Genomic DNA, 19,642 nt, shown 5'->3' on the forward strand with positions numbered 1-19,642 from the left:
TCATTTGGGAGCCGGTGCGCGATGTCGTCGGGCAGGTATCCTTCTCTCCTTAGCTTCTTGATGTGTCCCTCCGTGACGGAGGAGATCATCCACCTGCCTCCTGCTCCGGACATGGTTGGAGAAGGTTGAGGTGGGAAATGCAGACTTGGGCGCTGGGGCCGGTGGTGGCTGGTGGCTCAGGGGGTGCAGGTTGGAGATGAACTGCAGGCCCTCTGTCGGTGTCAAAACCGGCGGATCTCGGGTAGGGGGTCCCAAACTGTGCGTCTAGGCCGGATGGTAACAGGAGGCAGGGGACACGATGTTTTACCCAGGTTCGGGCCCTCTTGATGGAGGTAAAACCCTACGTCCTGCTTGATTAATATTGATGATATGGGTAGTGCAAGAGTATATCTACCACGAGATCAGAGAGGCTAAACCCTAGAAGCTAGCCTATGGTATGATTGTATGTTATGGTTGTTGTCCTACGGACTAAAAACCTTCGGTTTATATATATACCGGAGAGGGTTAGGGTTACACAAGGTCGGTTACAAAGGAGGAGATATCCATATACGCCTAGCTTGCCTTCCACGCCAAGTAGAGTCCCATCCGGACACGAGACGAAGTCTTCAATATTGTATCTTCACAGTCTAACAGTCCGGCCAATGGAGATAGTCCGGCTGTCCGGAGACCCCCTAATGCAGGACTCCCTCAGTAACCCCTGAACCAGGCTTCAATGACGATGAGTCCGGCGCGCAGTATTGTCTTCGGCATTGCAAGGTGGGTTCCTTCTCTAAATACATCACAGAAGAATTTGAATACGAGGATACTGTCCGACCCTGCAAAATAAGTTCCACATTCCACCGTAGAGAGAATAATATTTTTTTGCAGATCTAATTTGCTGGCTTGTTTTGGCAGCATGACGTTATGTCATGGCCCGGTGATTATTCGAACCGTTTCTTTTAACCAGCCCCGCACATAACGTGAGGCAGTTTTTCGACACGTCTTGTCAAAGCAGAGATCGTGTCCCCTTATTACGGGATTCTCATCAATACGGGCGTGGGTAACCCAACCGCGCCATCAATTGCGGCTCTTGGGGGATAAGTGAGTTTTACCAGGTAAGTGGGGACGCTTAGCTTCATCTGCCCATATAAAGGGATAAGGATTCACCTTACTATCCACGCCTTCTTCCTCTGCTCATCCGTTTTCGCACACACGAGCTCTAGCGCCCAGTCCAACACTTCCACCTCAACCTTCTCCAACCATGTCCGGAGCGGGAGGCAAGTGGATGGTCTCCTCCGTCACGGAGGGAGACATCAAGAAACTGAGGAGAGCCGGATACCTGCCCGACGACATCGCGCACCGGCTCCCAGATGAGGGGCAGCTCATCCCCACCCCCAGTCCCCATGAGAGGGTAGTATTCCTCACCCATTTCCTCCATTTACTGGGATTCCCTCTCCATCCATTCGTCCGGGGGCTCATGTTCTATTACGGCCTGGATTTCCACGATCTGGCCCCGAACTTCGTCCTCAACATCTCGGCGTTTATCGTCATGTGCAAGGCCTTCCTCCGCATCAAGCCCCACTTCGTCTTATGGCTGAAGACCTTCAATGTCAAGCCGAAGGTGGTGGGCGGCCGCCAGGCGGAGTGCTGAGGCGCCATGGTGGGCAAGATGCCCAACATAACATGGCTCGAGGGCTCCTTTGTGGAAACCATAAAGGGGTGGCAATCGGGGTGGTTCTATATCACCGAGCCGCGCGACCCTGCATGGGCAGCGGCCCCCGAGTTCCGATCTGGCATCCCCACATGGCTCACCTCCTGGAAAGAGAAGGGCCTGTCCTGGGGTAGTTTGAAAGAGCCGACCGGACTCCAAACATGTATTCAAAACATGGTGGACAAGAAGCTCAAGCTTGTCAACATAGTCCAAGTTATGCTCATCCGTCGGATACTCCTATGCCAACAACGGGAGTTCAACTTGTGGGAGTTCAATCCGGTGCAGCACCGAACTCTGAACATGCTCTTCGACACGACTCATGAAGACGCCTGGAGGGTGCTATTCAAAAGTGCCGAGGTCCCCCCCCCCCTATTACTAAGGATCACGGATTCAGCGCGAAGCGCCAAGCCAGTGTGGTAAGCTGCTTTACCTTTCACAGGATACTTATTTTTTTATATAGGTTGATGAAAGTGCAACTATCCCTAGGTGGTTTTGGTAATTCATAACAACATATAGCTCATTGAGCTAATGCTATTCCAAGATGATTATTTCAGGAAAGCTCAATGATTGTCATGGCAGGGATGTGAAAGTGGAACCCTCAAAATGCTAAGGACAAAGGATTGGCTCAAGCTCAAAAGCTCAAGACTCTTCATTTTATATTTTAGTGATCCAAGATCACATTGAGTCTTTAGGAAAAGCCAATACTATCAAGGAGGGATGAGGTGTTGCTTAATGAGCCTCTTGCTTCATGTGCTTAGTGATATGCTCCAAAACCCTCAACTACTTTCCCATATCCACACATGACCTAAACCCTAAGCCAAACTCGGTCCTACCGATTCTTTCTATCCGGCGCCACCGAGTTTCACTTGTCATAAGCCACTGCCAAACCCTAGCAATTCGGTTCTACCGATAGGGATCTCGGTCTCACCGAGATGGGATTGCAAACTCTCTCTTTCCCTTTCGTAACTTTTTGGAATCACCGAAAGAGCGAATCGGTCCCACCGAGATTGCAATGTAAACTCTTTGTTTCCCTTTTGTAACTTTTCGGTCTCACCGAAAGAGCAAATCGGTCCCACCGAGTTTGCCTGACCAACTCTCTGGTTAGCTTATTACCAAACTTGGTCTCACCGAGTTTGTGTAATCGGTCTCACCGAGATTACGTTATGCCCAAACCCTAACCATATCGGTCCTACCGAGTTGCATGTCAGTCCCACCGAAAATATCTAATGGTCACTAGGTTTACCTTTTCGGTCCGACCGAGTTTGTTGATTCGGTCCCACCGAGATTGGAAAACTGTGTGTAACGATTGGATTTTGTGTGGAGGCTATATATACCCCTCCACCTCCTCTTCATTCGTGGAGAGAGCCATCAGAACACATACACAATTCCAACTCATATGTTCTGAGAGAGAACCACCTACTCATGTGTTGAGACCAAGATACTCCATTCCTACCATATGAATCTTGATCTCTAGCCTTCCCCAAGTTGCTTTCCACTCAAATCTTCTTTCCACGAAATCCAAATCCTATGAGAGAGAGTTGAGTGTTGGGGAGACTATCATTTGAAGCACAAGAGCAAGGAGTTCATCATCAACACACCATTTGTTACTTCTTGGAGAGTGGTGTCTCCTAGATTGGCTAGGTGTCACTTGGGAGCCTCCGACAAGATTGTGGAGTTGAACCAAGGAGTTTGTAAGGGCAAGGAGATCGCCTACTTCGTGAAGATCTACCGCTAGTGAGGCAAGTCCTTCGTGGGCGATGGCCATGGTGGGATAGACAAGGTTGCTTCTTCGTGGACCCTTCGTGGGTGGTTGCTTCTTCGTGGACCCTTCGTGGGTGGAGCCCTCCGTGGACTCGCGCAACCATTACCCTTCATGGGTGGAGCCCTTCGTGGCAATAGTCCATTACTTCATCAAGTACGACTACAACTCCAAGGATTCCCATCAAGATGGTGTGGATCCAAAAGAATAAGAACTAAAGAGTTCTTGAGGGTGACTCCGCCAACATACTTCACTCTTATCATTTTGGCAAGAACAAGTGCAATCAACTTCCACATCTTGCACTAGTTCAAGGAGTCACAAACCCTCTTGTTAGTAAGGCAAGGGACAAGGTAACCTAAAAGTTTTCATGGACATCATCTTGTGTGTGCATCACTCTATGTCTATGGATATCCTTGTTTGTTCCTTGTGGGACTAACCCATGTAGGTATTGAAAGTGCAATTCACTCAAATGGATAGCTCCAAGTGATCTACATCAACATTGAGCATCCACATCTTCAACATCTACATGAAGTCATCATCGACAAAACCCGAGGTTAGTTCATCCCTCTAAGGGGGGATATCACATCTAGGGGGAGCTTTACTCTAAGACTTGAACTAAAGCAACTCTAAAGATGTGAACACAACAATGCTTTATGTAAAAGTGGTAACCCCACTTGGGCTTAAACGATGAGTATGACCTATGATCAAGTGTTCTCACTTGACTCCTAAGTCAATATGCTCATATATAGATGACCTTGTCATCGCAAATTGCTTGATAGATGCTAGAATTGGTTGTGCATGTCTTGTCACATATTTCATTTGCCATCTTATTGTGTGAGCATGCTGGTCGCATATTTTACTCATTCGAGGACATCCACTTGTTGTTTTGATTGTTTGGTTTTATTTCCTTTTGCCAAGTGGATGGACAAGAATGCCTAAGAACCTCCTCTAGCTATCTATGCTTTTCTCGTCTCAAACTCTATTCATGCTACATCACAAAATTTGATCAAGTCAGATTCGAACCACTCTATGTGAGGAGCGCTCGGAGTTCCCGATTCGTCATAGACTTAAACTTCCAAAACCTCTTTATGATTCTCGGTCTGAACGATACCCCACTTTCGGTCCTACCTAGATCATTAAGTTGATCTAGGTTTTCGATCTCGGTGCAACCGATTTGAACCTTTCGGTCACACCGAGTTTCAGTAACTGCTTGCAGTTATGAATCTCGGTGCCACCGAGTTGTTCCACTCGGTCACACTGACAGGGTCGGGCTATATATAGTCACGGGCAAAAATTTGGAAATTTCTCCGAACCCCTTCGCCCGCGCGATAGCCTACTCTGCCAACGTGGTCTCCGGATCGTCTCCTCGCCGCCAGCCGCCCCCAGTCGCTGGTCTCCATCGCCGTCAACGGAATTCTACCCCGCCGTTGCCGCCGTAGCGAGTCTCTGCCGAACTAGGGTATGGACTCGATCTTTGTGCTATTCCCCAATCCGATTCTTAGCACATTGTGATCATCATGATTCTTGCCACGATTGAAACACTCCTATCCAGTCAATGCGCTCGTAGATTAGGTTTATTCGAAAATTTTAGGGTTAGGTTTCCGCCGAAACCATCTCGGACCCACTGAGTTGAAAAACTCGGTCCCGCCGATTTGGCTTATGCCATTGCACAAGTAAAACTTGGTCTGACCGAGAATTACTAATCGGTGTGACCGATTTTGGAACTCTGTGAAACCCTAGCAGTCTCGGTGCCACCGAACTATGACTCGGTCCAACCGAGTTCACTAGTTTAGGTTCGAAAACTGCTTCGGTATCACCGAGTTTGAAAATCGATAGATCCGAGATGATTTCAGTGGGAAACTAAAACTAAGTTTTTGGATCATTCTTTTGCAAAAATCTCTGCATTTTGTGATGCTCATCTATTCTACCTCATCTACAAACTATTCACAGGGTCAGCAGTTAGAGTTTGCAACATGTCAGACCAGAGTGATAGCCAGAATGTGTCAGAACAGCAAGTGCAGATGAGTGAGGGCAATAGTCCCTCAAGTTCGTCAGATGATGGCAGCAGGAGCACTCCTAGCAATTTGCCAAAAGCTGCCACCAGACAGAGGAAGAAGAGAACTTCAGATTCTGAGGATGAAGACTATGTGGCAGAAGAGGAAGCAACTTCCAAGAGAGTTGAGCCAGCACAGGGCACAAAGCCAGGATTGAAAATCAAAAGGCCAGCAGGCAGGCAGCCTATGCCAAAGGCCAGAGCTTCAACCAAGATTTCTGAGAAGCCCACTCCCATAGAGCCAGTTGCTGCTGAGGGCAAGAAAAGGAAGGAAAGGGTCAAGAAGACCGTAGCCAGAGTGCTTGGAAAGGCTTCCATCATGGAAGAAGAGGAAGAAGAAGAGGTTGCTGCACAAGCACCTAAGGCACCTAAGCTTAGGGTGATGCTATAAGATCAGGGGATGCTACATCTAAGCCCAAAGAAGCACCCAAAGCTGCCTCCAAGCCCAAGTCTGCACCAAAGAGAAATACAAGGAGCATACCTGCAACTGAGAAGAACAAGGCCCAGTGCCTGAAGCTGCAGAAGAAGATGATGAAGAGCGAGTACTCAAAAAACTCAAGCCCAAGATCCCAGACCACAACGATGCTCATCCTGTGGCTGAGGATATGAAGCTCAGGAGAGACTCAGGGCTCAGGAAGTGGAGAGAAGCAGATCCGTATGCTTCAAGGAGAAGGACTGCTGTTGACTACAGGTTCCACACTAAGGAACAACAGGACTTTTATGAGACAGTGCTACTTGATAAGAAGCCCATTGTTTGTGACATGAGATGGGTCGACTGGACCTACATGAAGGAAAATGAGGAACACTATCCTGGTGTGATTGACAGCTTTAGTGCTTGTGGAGTTGCAGACTTTGTTGGGCAGAAGCTCACAAAGTGGAACGAGGAGCTCATTATGCAATTCTACTCCACAACACACTTCTACCCAGATGGAAGGATAACATGGATGTCTGAAGGTACAAGGTACCAATCTACAGTTGCTGAGTGGGCACAGCTCATTAATGCCCCAGAGGAGCATGATGATGACTTGGACATATATGCCAAGAAGAAGATGGACCACAACTCTATGTCCAACATGTACAAGGAAATTCCGAACGAGGCACTTGATACTTTCAAGTTTGGGTCTGTGCATTATCTTCTGTCAGGGCTGCCAACTATTAATTGGATTTTGAGGCACACTCTCTTGCCCAAGTCAGGTGATCACAAGATGATCAGAGGCCATGCAATCAATTTGCTTCATGTATTTGATGTACCTCAGAAATTCAAGGTCATGAGCCTCATAGTGGAAACTATCAAAAGGACTGCAGCAGATCAGAAGAGGAGTTGCGGTTATGCCCCTCAGATTCAGGAGTTGATCAACTCGAAGATGGGCACGGGCATATACTTATTGGACAAGGAACACCTGCCCATCCGTCCAGATTTTGAAGATAATCAAGTTGTTATGACTGAGAATGAGCCATCATCTGCCCAAGCACAAGCAAAGAAGGAGAAGGCAAGGAAGGAGAAAGCTGCCAAGATGCCAACTCAAGAGGAGGCATCTGAGTATTTCTTGAAAACCAAACAAGAGCAGCTTGGTTACCTAATTGCATCCACCCTGCGGATTGAGAAAGGACTAGCCACCCTAACTCAGAACCAGGCAAGCGTAGAGAAAATCATGGAACAAAAGTTCTATGACCTGGATGTCAAGGTGACAGAGATTCAGACTGGGGTGGAGCAGCTCCAAGATGACATGCAGGAGAGGAGAGGCAGGACTACAACTGATGCCTTTGCCAGAGTGCCACAAGGTCCGAGGTCGTCTGCAGTGCCAGTTGCTGACACCAGAGCCACCACTTCTGCACCAGCTACAGCTTCAGTTCCACCAGCTCCAGCATCTACTTCAGCCTCAACTCCAACCACGTCTATAGAAGGCTTCGTCCTTGGAGTGATCCGGACTCCACCACCACCTGAAGATCAAGCTTGAGCGTCGATCTAGCACTATGCATTTTCTAGGAACTTTTTGGTAACTTGTTGCCAAAGGGGGAGCAAACGGTATAGATCATAGGCTTCGAGAGAAAGAGTGTTGCTTTTTTCTCTCTTGCTTTATTTGGTGGTTTTTCGAACTTTGTTTGCTTTTGAGTGCTTGAGATACTATGTCATTGCTTGTGAGACATTGATGATCATGTGTTTGATCATAAGCTACACTTAATGCTTGGTGAATGCTATTATCTTATTTATCTTATGTGATCATTCACTTTTCTTGGTGATGAGTGCATGTATTTCATTCTTATCATTTTAAGCGCTCCACCAAGATGTATGTGACATGGAAGAGTAACCCATGACTCTAACTCCTTGTGCATTTGCAGTCCAAAGCAAATTTTGAATATGCACAAATTTAGGGGGAGCTCTTAATTATCACATACTTCTCAAAGCGACGATATATTTCATGCTTATTATCATTTGTCGAAGCTTTGATCTATATGTTGTCATCAATTACCAAAAAGGGGGAGATTGAAAGTGCAACTATCCCTAGGTGGTTTTGGTAATTCATAACAACATATAGCTCATTGAGCTAATGCTATTCCAAGATGATTATTTCAGGAAAGCTAAATGATTGGCATGGCATGGATGGGAAAGTGGAACCCTCAAAATGCTAAAGACAAAGGATTGGCTCAAGCTCAAAAGCTCAAGACACTTCATTTTATATTTTAGTGATCCAAGATCACATTGAGTCTTTAGGAAAAGCCAATACTATCAAGGAGGGATGAGGTGTTGCTTAATGAGCCTCTTGCTTCATGTGCTTAGTGATATGCTCCAAAACCCTCAACTACTTTCCCATATCCACATATGACCTAAACCCTAAGCCAAACTCGGTCCTACCGATTCTTTCTATCCGGCGCCACCGAGTTTCACTTGTCATAAGCCACTGCCAAACCCTAGCAATTCGGTTCTACCGATAGGGATCTCGGTCTCACCGAGATGGGATTGCAAACTCTCTGTTCCCCTTTCGTAACTTTTCGGTCTCACCGAAAGAGCGAATCGGTCCCACCGAGATTGCAATGTAAATTCAGTGTTTCCTTTTTGTAACTTTTCGGTCTCACCGAAAGAGCAAATCGGTCCCACCGAGTTTGCCTGACCAACTCTCTGGTTAGCTAATTACCAAATTCGGTCTCACCGAGTTTGTGTAATCGGTCTCACCGAGATTACGTTGTGCCCAAACCCTAACCATATCGGTCCTACCGAGTTGCATGTCAGTCCCACCGAAAATCTCTAACGGTCACTAGGTTTACCTTTTCGGTCCGACCGAGTTTGTTGATTCGGTCCCACCGAGATTGGAAAACTGTGTGTAACGGTTGGATTTTGTGTGGAGGCTATCTATACCCCTCCACCTCCTCTTCATTCGTGGAGAGAGCCATCAGAACACATATACAATTCCAACTCATATGTTCTGAGAGAGAACCACCTACTCATGTGTTGAGACCAAGATATTTCATTCCTACCATATGAATCTTGATCTCGAGCCTTCCCCAAGTTGCTTTCCACTCAAATCTTCTTTCCACAAAATCCAAATCCTATGAGAGAGAGTTGAGTGTTGGGGAGACTATAATTTGAAGCACAAGAGCAAGGAGTTCATTACCTACACACCATTTGTTACTTCTTGGAGAGTGGTGTCTCCTAGATTGGATAGGTGTTACTTGGGAGCCTCCGACAAGATTGTGGAGTTGAACCAAGGAGTTTGTAAGGGCAAGGAGATCGCCTAATTCGTGAAGATCTACCGCTAGTGAGGCAAGTCCTTTGTGGGCGATGGCCATGGTGGGATAGACAAGGTTGCTTCTTCGTGGACCCTTTGTGGGTGGTTGCTTCTTCGTGGACCCTTTGTGGGTGGAGCCCTCCATGGACTCGCGCAACCGTTACCCTTCGTGGGTGGAGCCCTCCGTGGACTCGCGCAACCGTTACCCTTTGTGGGTTGAAGTCTCCATCAACGTGGATGTAGGATAGCACCACCTATCCGAACCACGGGAAAAACATTCGTGTCTCCAATTGCGTTTGAATTCTCCAAAACCTTCCCATTACATTCTTGCAAGTTGCATACTTTACTTTCCGCTGCCAATATACTCTTTGCATGCTTGCTTGAATTGTGTGATGATTGCTCGACTTGTCCTACAATAGCTAAAATCTGCCAAGAACTAAAATTGGGAAAAGGTTAAGTTTTTATTTGGTCAAGTAGTCTAATCACCCCCCCCCCTCTAGACATACTTTCGATCCAACAGTTGACTCTTATGCGGGATCTAAACTCTCATACCTTTGACAGGACTGGCAGAAGATGGCCGGACAGATCGACTGTCCGGCTCCTTTGCCCGAAGGCCCCACAGACGCTCTTCTGGCAAAGATGCTGTCTCCGGCCCATTATAAGGTGCTGGAGAAGACCAAGAAGGCCAAGGGAACCCGAAAGAGTTCACAATGCCAGGCGTCGTCGGACTCACCGTCCGATGACTCTGCGGCCCACTCTTCCCCCGAAGAAGAGGAAGAAGAAGAAGATGCTCCCCCACCGGCTGGGGGAGACAAGAAAAGGAAGGCCGCCCCAACTGGGGAGGCCGGAGGGTCCAAGAAGGGAAGGACTCTCCTTCTGGACAGTTCCACCGCCGCCGACGAAGGCGAAGACGAGTGGTTGCCCTGGGTCAAGCCCCTGGGGAGATCGTAAGTATTCGGATACCAGAGTAACTCATAGGATTCCTTTGTCACACTGCTTTCCCTATTCGCCGAACATAATTATGCAGGCCGCCATGAGCCAATATCGAGGTATCATCGGATGGCTCCCTGGGCTCGTCGGACATGGATAGCGATCCTGTCCCGACCACCACCTCCCCTCATCCTGCCGACGACACCGAGGTGTTGTCTCAAGAGGCACCGGATCAAGGGGAGACAGTCCTGGAGGCGCCTCAAGGCGACCTTCCGGACTCCGGGAGCCGAGGGGACGGGGCCCCCGAGAGCTCCGAGTTCGGCCCTCAGCCGAACACCGCGCCGGACCCTCCAGCGGTTCCGGGCTCGGGCAGGCGGCCTCTTTCTAAGAGTGGCAAGACGCCTGTGCCGGTGACCTCTTTCCATCCAGAGGCGCCGGACAATCTACTGGAAGCGCTTCACAGCGCTTCCATCGACGGGGAGCACCTCACTATCATGAGTTCGGTGATCCAGAAGGTTCAGTCCGCCAAGAGCGGATTGACTGAAGCCTATGCCAGCCTTCTAACAGGCTTCGAGGTATGTGTTTTAAAATGTAGTAGAAATATTACCGCATAGACAGTAGCCCCTGATGCTTTGTTCGGTGTTCACAAAGAAAAGCCGAACAAAGGATCAAATAATATCGCAGGAGTCTAATATAAGTGTGTCAATATGCACAAACTGCGGAGGTCGCCGTACTGAAGCAGGACCTCGAGGGGTCCAGGAAAGAGCTCGGCCTTGCCAAGAGGCAGCTCGAGGAGAACAAGGCTAAGTAGTACCCCGTCTATAGATATGTATATATAAAAATGACGCGATTGCAAAATGACAGGATCATTATATGTTTGCCAGGGGCTACGACCAAGGTGGCGACCTTGAAGCAAGCGCTAACCAAGGCCGAAGATAAAGCGGCCAAGGAGATCATCGAGCGAGAGAAGCATGAGGCTAGGGTGGGCGAGGTGCAGCAAGAACTCCAGGCTCTCATGGCGAAGCACGACGCGTTGGAGCTTGACTCAAACACGCGGGAGTCTGAGCTTGCCGCGGCCCTCGAGAGTGTAAAAAGTGCCAAGGCCGAAGCCCAAAAGGCCCTCCAAGAGATCGGCACGATGAAGAAGATAGCGGCGGGTAAGGCTTTCTATATGCAAAGCAAGCATGTAAAAGTAAATGACCGATTACTTACTCGAATCCGGAGCTCTCCAGGAGCATTCGCAGATCTGCCCCGCAGTGTGTCCGATGCCGCACAATTTTACCAAGCCGAGGACGGAAGCTCGACGGAGAAGCTATTCTGGTCTCAGTATGCTGAGGCCGAACATCCCGTGCCGATGAGCGACCAGCTGAAGCAGATGGTCGAGCTACATAAGGCGGCCGATCAGGCCATGAAGAGCTTTATAGTCCGGCTGTGGCCTGGTGACGATCTTCTAAATAGCTTCTTTGGCTAGGTGAGGCGGCTTGTGGATGCCTGCCCACGGCTGGAGGTCGTCAAGCGATCTGTCTGCATTGAAGGTGCACGCCGGGCTTTCGCCCGTGTGAAATTGCAGTGGGTCAAGCTAGACACCGTGAAGCTGATCAAGGAGGGGCCGCCGGAGGGCAAGGAGCACCACCACCCCGAGATGTACTACGAGGGTGTTCTGTCGGGTGCCCGTCTTATCGCAGATGAGTGTTCAAAAGATGTAATATTTGAGTAAACTTGCTCGTTTTATCCTGTATTTATGAAAACATGTTTCATATGCGCTATGCAACGCTTGTTTGAATTTAAAATATTACCTTATGTTTGGCTGTTTATCCAATCTGAGAGATGGCTAGTCCTCGGCTTCTGCCCCCATGCCACGAGTGCTGGGGTGTTCAGGATAAACCTGAGCACTCTTGTTCCCATATTTGGGTCCTTCGAGGGAGGTGCTCAGCACAACAAACAAGGCAACCAGACTAATAATGCTTTATCACTCTCACTTAGCCATAGAATTCTATAACTTTAAATTTCGGTGAAGCCCCTGGTATTTGGAAGGCCGAATTCGGGGCGCGATACACGCCTGTAAGCCGGACAGGGCCGGCCCTTCTCCCTAAGCGGCATAAGTCTTTAGGGACTCGAAAAACCTTGCCGAACAGCGACCAGTCTCTCGCCTTATCATGACAGTCAGTTTTAGCTTTCTCTACTGAGGTGCTAAGCCCGGCAGAACCGGGGCACAATCGCAGTAGTTCTCCTAGCGCAACCTTAGCCGATAGAGCGGAATGTAAGCTACCAAAACATAGGAGCCGGGCAAACCCAACATTTGACCAAAGACATGATTCGGAGCTGATGCATATAATGCTATAAGTTCTGGGTGCCGCACTTGTGAAGGTGTTCAGACTTTTCACACCATATTGTGGGGTACGTGAGCCCCTGGTGTATTGGTCGTACCAGAGTGTACGGTTGCAAGGCGTCATTAATGAACACATAGATATATATATATATAACAAAAATGCAATAATAGTCGTAATGTCATGCATTGTTTATTAAAAAATTGCGTCAAAGAAGAGTGATACAGATAGTGCGATAAGCAAAGAGTGGGACTATGTCCCTTCCAAGGGCAAGCTGAGGAATGATGTTAAATTGAATATTTCACTCGTTACCGTAATCAACCTGGGAATTCCGTGGTATAACGTAGATGTCTACCTCTTTGGTTGCTGCATCATGTGTTCAGCAATAGTGCTGCCGGACAGTGTTTCCAGAGATTAAGGTCCTGAAAGAAAAAGAAAAATTACCGAACGGGAAGCCCCTAGTGCGGTTTAGGCCGCGTCTTGGGGCGTGCCACAGTTGTGCCCCCTCCCCACTTGTGCCCATGGTATTTTTAATGCGTAATTATGTACGCGCGGCACGAATATCACTGTTGGGCTGGGATTGGGGTGGCTGCCGTATTGCTACGCGAGCTCAAATCATGCCAGGCGGTCTATTTGCCGATTGCCCCGAGCGTGCTTGAAGGTGTTCAGGCTTTGAAGCGCCGAACTGGTTGATTGCCTTGAGAGGCTGCTTTGCGCTTCTGCTGCGAGGGCCGCGGTGTGCTCCTCTGTTAGGAGAGAGCGCTCTGTGTTTCCATTGACTATAATAACACCGCGAGGTCCTGGCATCTTGAGCTTGAGGTATGCATAATGCGGTACCGCATTGAATCTAGCAAATGCGGTTCGCCCGAGCAGCGCGTGATAACCACTACGGAATGGGACTATATCGAAGATAAACTCTTTGCTTCGGAAGTTATCCGGGGATCCGAAGACCACTTCCGGTGTAATTGAGCCTGTGCAATGGGCCTCTACGCCTGGAATGACACCCTTAAGGGTCGTTTTTATGGGTTTGATCCTTGAGGGGTCTATACCCATTTTGCACACTGTGTCCTGATAAAGCAGGTTCAGGCTGCTGCCGCCATCCATAAGGACTCGAGTGAGGTGAAATTCGTCGATGATTGGGTCTAGGACCAGTGCGGTGAATCCGCCATGATGGATACTAGTAGGGTGGTCCATGCGATCGAAGGTGATCGAACAGGAGGACCAAGGGTTGAACTTTGGGGCGACTGGCTTCAACGCATATACGTCCCTGAGCGCACGCTTCCGCTCCCTCTTGGGGATGTGGGTTGCGTATATCGTGTTCACCATCCGCACTTGCGGGGGGAACCTATTCTGTCCTCCAGTGTGCGACTGCCGGGGCTCCTCCTCGTCATCGCTCTGCGGCCCCTTGTCCTTGTTTTCGGCAATTAACTTGCTGGCCTGCTTGAACACCCAACAATCCCTGTTGGTGTGATTGGCTGGCTTGTCTGGGGTGCCGTGTATTTGACACGAGCGATCGAGTATACGGTCCAAGCTAGACGGACCCGGCGTACTTTGTTTGAATGGCTTTTTCTGCTGACCAGGTTTAGAGCCTTTGAATCCCGCATTGACTGCCGTATCCTTAGTATTTTCGCTATTAATGCGGCGTTTATGCTTGTTGCGACGTGACCTGCTATTGCCGTCCTTGGTATCTGAGGTACCATGGTTCTTTGATATGTTATTACTGCGAGCCAGCCAGTTGTCTTCTCCCGCACAAAAGCGGGTCATGAGCGTCGTGAGAGCTGCCATAGATTTGGGCTTTTCTTGACCAAGGTGCCGGGCTAGCCACTCGTCTCGGATGTTGTGCTTGAAAGCCGCTAAGGCCTCCGCATCAGGACAGTCGACGATTTGATTTTTCTTTGTAAGGAACCGAGTCCAGAATTGCCTGGCCGACTCTTCTGGCTGCTGAATTACATGGCTTAAATCATCGGCGTCTGGTGGTCGCACATAAGTTCCCTGAAAGTTGTCGAGGAATGTGGCTTCCAGATCTTCCCAACAGCTAATGGAGTCCGCTGGCAAGCTGTTAAGCCAATGTCGCGCTGGTCCTTTGAGCTCTAGTGGGAGGTATTTGATGGCGTGTAAGTCATCGTCGCGGGCCATGTGGATGTGGAGGAGGAAATCCTCAATCCATACTGCGGGATCTGTTGTGCCGTCGTATGATTCAATATTTACAGGTTTGAAACCTTCTGGGAATTGATGTTCCATTACTTCATCTGTGAAGCATAAGGGGTGTCCGGCGCCTCTGTATTGGGCTATATCGTGACGCAGCTCGAATGGGTCTTGCCCGCTGTGTTCGGCTTGGCCGGATTTGCTTTTACTGTTTCCAACGCAGCTCGAATGGGTCTTGCCCGGCCGTGAGGACTTCAGTCCATTTGTCAGCTAGCAGATCTTGATCAGCTTGAAGCTGCTGCTGCTTTTTCTTCAGGCTATTTGTCGTGGCCATAAGCCAGCGCTTGAAGCGCTCTTGTTCGACGGGATCCTCTGGTATGGCGAATTCATCGTTGCCGAGGCTTTCCTTGTCTTCGGAGGGGGGCATGTGATCATCCTCCTCCTCTCCGTCTGCCGCTCTCTCAGGAGAGTTGGCTCCTTCATCCTCCTGCTCTAAATCTTGCTGGAGGGGATTGTTGTTGTCTTTGGCACTATCCGGAGTGTTATTATCTCCTGTGCCGGTATCACCACTTTTGCTTTGGCGGGACTTAGAGCGGCGCCGCTGACATCGGCATTTGGGTTGCTTCTTGGAGGGGTCATCCTCCGCTATCCCGTCGCCATTGCCTTCTTTGGGTGTATCCACCTTGTATATGTCATATGACGAGGTGGCTTTGCAGTGCCCTATAGGTGCTGGTTCATGTTCGTCTCCTACATCGCCGTCCATACCGTCGATGTCTTCGGAGTCGAAGTCGAGCATGTCGGTTAAGTCATCGAAAGTGGCTACAAAGTGGGTGGTGGGTGGGCGTCGAATTACTTCATCGCCCGCATCCCAATCCTTTTGGCCATAATCTGGCCAGGGCTCTCCTGACAAAGAGAGAGACCTTAGTGAATTCAGAATGTCGCCGAAGGGCGAGTGCTGAAAGATATCCACGGCGGTGAATTCCATGATCGGTGCCCAATCGGATTCGATTGGTAGGGGCGCGGATGGTTCGGAGTCCGAAAAAAGAGTCTGGCACCTTGGACTGATGGGCTGCGCAGAGGATTATGCTGGTGTTTGGCTCGATCACCGTTGAGACTGCAGCCCTTGAGGCGGTGTCTAACCACCCGTCCTCGATTGGCGCAGTTGGCTCCGAGCTAAGGGTCGGAGCTGATGCGGGCGCGGCCTCTGGGGTACTGTTCGGCGGCAGAGCTAGGTCATACCCATCGCGATAGTGCGGCGCGCCCGGCTATGGCTCGAATCCATCGAAGATCAAGTCTCCGCGGATGTCGGCCGTGTAGTTCAAAATGCCAAATCTGACCTGATGGCCAGGGGCATAGCTTTCAATCTGCTCCAGATGGACAAGCAAATTAGCCCGCAGTGCAAAGCCGTCGAATACGAAGATCTGTCCGGGGAGAAAAGTCTCACCCTGGACCGCATAGCTATCGATGATCGCAGGAGCCATCAAGCCTAATGGAGATAACACAGAGGAGTGCCCTGGACACCGTCTACAGATTCCTCAGATCTTCCTCCACACCTCCGACACCCACCTCTGCCTCAACTGCTTCAGCGACCAACCCAATGATGCGGAGGTCGACACGGCTACTGCAAAGAGGTTATACACTTGTTGCATCACTTCTTACTATACATTCACGTTGATCCATTAGGGCCATTTGGGTTCTACGGAAAAACGTCGATCCACTAGTTGTTACCATCACTCTAAATTTCTGCATGCTATCCTTACATAATCTCACCATATTTTTTTCGTATGCATGTCAGATATTGTACACAGTCATGCTGAACATGTAGAGAAAAAGAGAAGAGTTTTGCGTGGCAATACAATGTCGTGCAGACATCGCTCCATGGTGGGTTCAATGGCAAACCCTCCCCACCCCTCTCCAGATTGTAATCCAGAGGAAGATATCTGTTCTGAGGCGGATTCAGACGCCGCTGACCACTCCTATGTACCCCCAAGGTGTTTTCTCTACCTTGGCATGATAATGTTAGTCATATCATGCATATGTTGCCTTGCAGTGCCTACTTTTGGCATCATATATGTCATCTGCTTAGTTTAGACATGTTCTGTAATGCCACCTGTTTAGTTTCTATATCATATATGGGAATTATGTAGTCTCATGTCTTTTAGCCAGCCATAATATATGTGAAATGTGCAATGCCATCCTGTTTAACCAGGCATCATATATTTGAATGATATCTTGCCGATCCTTTTCTTCATTACATGTCCATTTGTCAACAATGTTTGTACGTTAAACTACTCTTCCTGTGAATCAGCCATTTGGGTGGGAGATGGAAAAATCTGGAGCGAAAACAAGGCCTTCAGAGCAGACAGTGCTACCTGTTGAAGCGGATCTCTTGTTGGGTCCGGATAGCTGCTCAGAGATGGATTCAGAGACAGATGACCAGTCCTATTCCCCCACTGAGGTGTATGCTCTAACTTGGCACGGTTATACTACTCATATCATGCATATGGTGTCTTGCATTGCATAGTTTAGACATCATATACACAATATTCAACACCATGTTCTTAGTTCAGACATCATATTGAATGCCCTCTGTTTAGCATATAAATCACATATGTGAATTAAATGATGTGATCCTGATTACTTAGATAACATGTAGGTGAATTATGTCATGCGATCCTATTTAGTTATTCATCATATCTTTGAATTATGTTATGCTATGCTATCCAGTTTAGATATACATCATATATGTGAAATTATGTCATGCTATCTGTTTTAGTTAAACAATATACATATCAACTATTTCATGCCCTCTTTTTTCCACACTATCTATTGCATCTGTCTCTCATACAATGTCTGTACATTCAACTATGTTTCATGTTTATCAGCCATTTGAATTGGAGCGGGTGATGCCAGTATCTAGTGGACTGAAAACACGGTCTTCAAATAAAATAGTGCTACCTCTTGGTGGAGATAGCACCCCGGTTGTACATGCACAAGAACCAGCCCTACCACACATAACCCAAACTCTCGCAGATTGTACCCCTACTGTGATGGACAGAGAACCAGCTTCGCCCAATCTAACCCCAACCCCAGCCGATAGTTACCCAGTTCCTGTTGACACAGCACCATCTCCACCACAGAGCTCCCAAACAAGAGCAGTTAGTAAGGCAGCTCCAGTGCCCAAAGGGCCAGTACTATCACGACGAACCCCAACTCCACCAGTTAGTACGCCTATTCCTATGGAGGAAGCACAACCAGCTAGTCGTAGTTTAGCATCTATCGCATTTGATGTTGTTAAATCGTATCTGTGTATCTTCCCATCTTGGAAATATTATACTGAAGATGAAGGCAAATGCCAGTTGCAGGTGTTTGTCCAGGAGTTATGTGGAAGTAATGTTATTCATGGCAATTACTTTGCTTCATCCCATACATCCTACCTCCATGATGGTTATAATACAACAAATTTTCCCATTTTTCTCTATAGGGAAGGACCAATTTGGAAACTCAGGATGAGGTAACCTGTGCTAATACCTCTGCTCTCTTCAAGAATGCTTGGTGGCAGTATCGGAATTACCTGAATAAAACGTACTTCAGCGACAAAGAAACTCATCAAATTCCCTTACGTTCTCCTGAGACACATTTACTGGACGATGACTGGGAACGCCTTGTTCTGTACTGGTCCCGAACCAAGAATGTGGTAAGGTCTATGAGCTCATTTTTTATTTTTAAGTATTATATTCTTGTGTCTTACTATACTCTGTTCATGTAGAACAAGTGCCTAAACCTGAAGAACAACTCTTCTAATTTAAGATTCCATTGCTATCATAGTTCAAAAAAGCGCTAGGCGTTAATTGTGCATTTTGCCACTGCCTTGCACTTTATTGACCAAAGCGCATGCTTATGCGCAGTTATGCATAGATTGTGCGTAGTTATGCACAATGTGTTTTGCCAACGCCTAGAGCCTAGGAGCGCTTAAGCGCTCACTTAGGCACGCCTTTTTTTAACTATGATTGCTTTGCTCTTGTATCACTTTATTTACTCATACAAACGTATTTTTAAATTGAAGGATCCAATCGAAACTCCAATGGCACAACAGGTATGTTCACGCATGTTTCTTTAACAGGTTTGCTCTTATCAATAGCTCTGTTTATTTCAATTTCAATTTTGTATATAGTTGACTTTCATATCATGCACATTACTAGCATCACAACAGAGCCAATAGTGTTGTTGTACATGTAGACCCGTGGTACCCATCTGAAATCTTGTTGTGCCGTGTAATTTCCCACGCTTTGTATTCTTTCATTGTTGCTTTGTCTTGAACTGATATGATTTGAACTATGTCTCTGTTTTGATTTGGCAAGACAATGCAGTGACCATAGGACATAGTTATATGTTTGTTTGATGATTTTATTATGTACTAGTACTTGGCAATAGAATACTTGGTAGTTTAATCTTGTCCACCTTACTAATGAACTGGTTCACCGAAATGAGTTTCATATGCTAGTACATGCTAAACTTGTTATGTGGCTGCTTGTTTCTTCTTTTAGATGCTGACAGAATATTGGGGAAGAGTGCCTTATTAAGCAATGGTAAAGGAAGTAATGCATATAAGGTTCAGGATAGTGACACATCCTTTTTGGTCTCCAACAAAGCTGATAAAACAGCTAAGGAAGACTATCTTGAAGACAGCGAGACAACCCCATAGTCCTGTCTTGGTTTAATGTTCGAGTTACTGGCCACTACCGCTTGCACAAGCTATTCAAACTCACTGTCTGAATCAGTTCGGTTTCTTGAGTCTCAACTACAAGCTGAAACACATCGATCAGCTGTGCTGCGACAAGAAGCGGAAGGACTGCGGAAGTCCCTGGAGCATTCAGATGCATACTTTCTGGTGCAACAACAAGCGTTGGATGATTTTAGCGCCAAACAGGACAAAGCTAACCAGCTTGCTAAGCTTATTGCCAGCATGGTGGATACCCAGGATAACGTTTCTTGAGCTCTTTAGAAGTTGTT

Source organism: Triticum dicoccoides, chromosome 3A (assembly GCF_002162155.2).
Source record: "Triticum dicoccoides isolate Atlit2015 ecotype Zavitan chromosome 3A, WEW_v2.0, whole genome shotgun sequence".
Lineage (NCBI taxonomy): Eukaryota > Viridiplantae > Streptophyta > Magnoliopsida > Poales > Poaceae > Triticum > Triticum dicoccoides.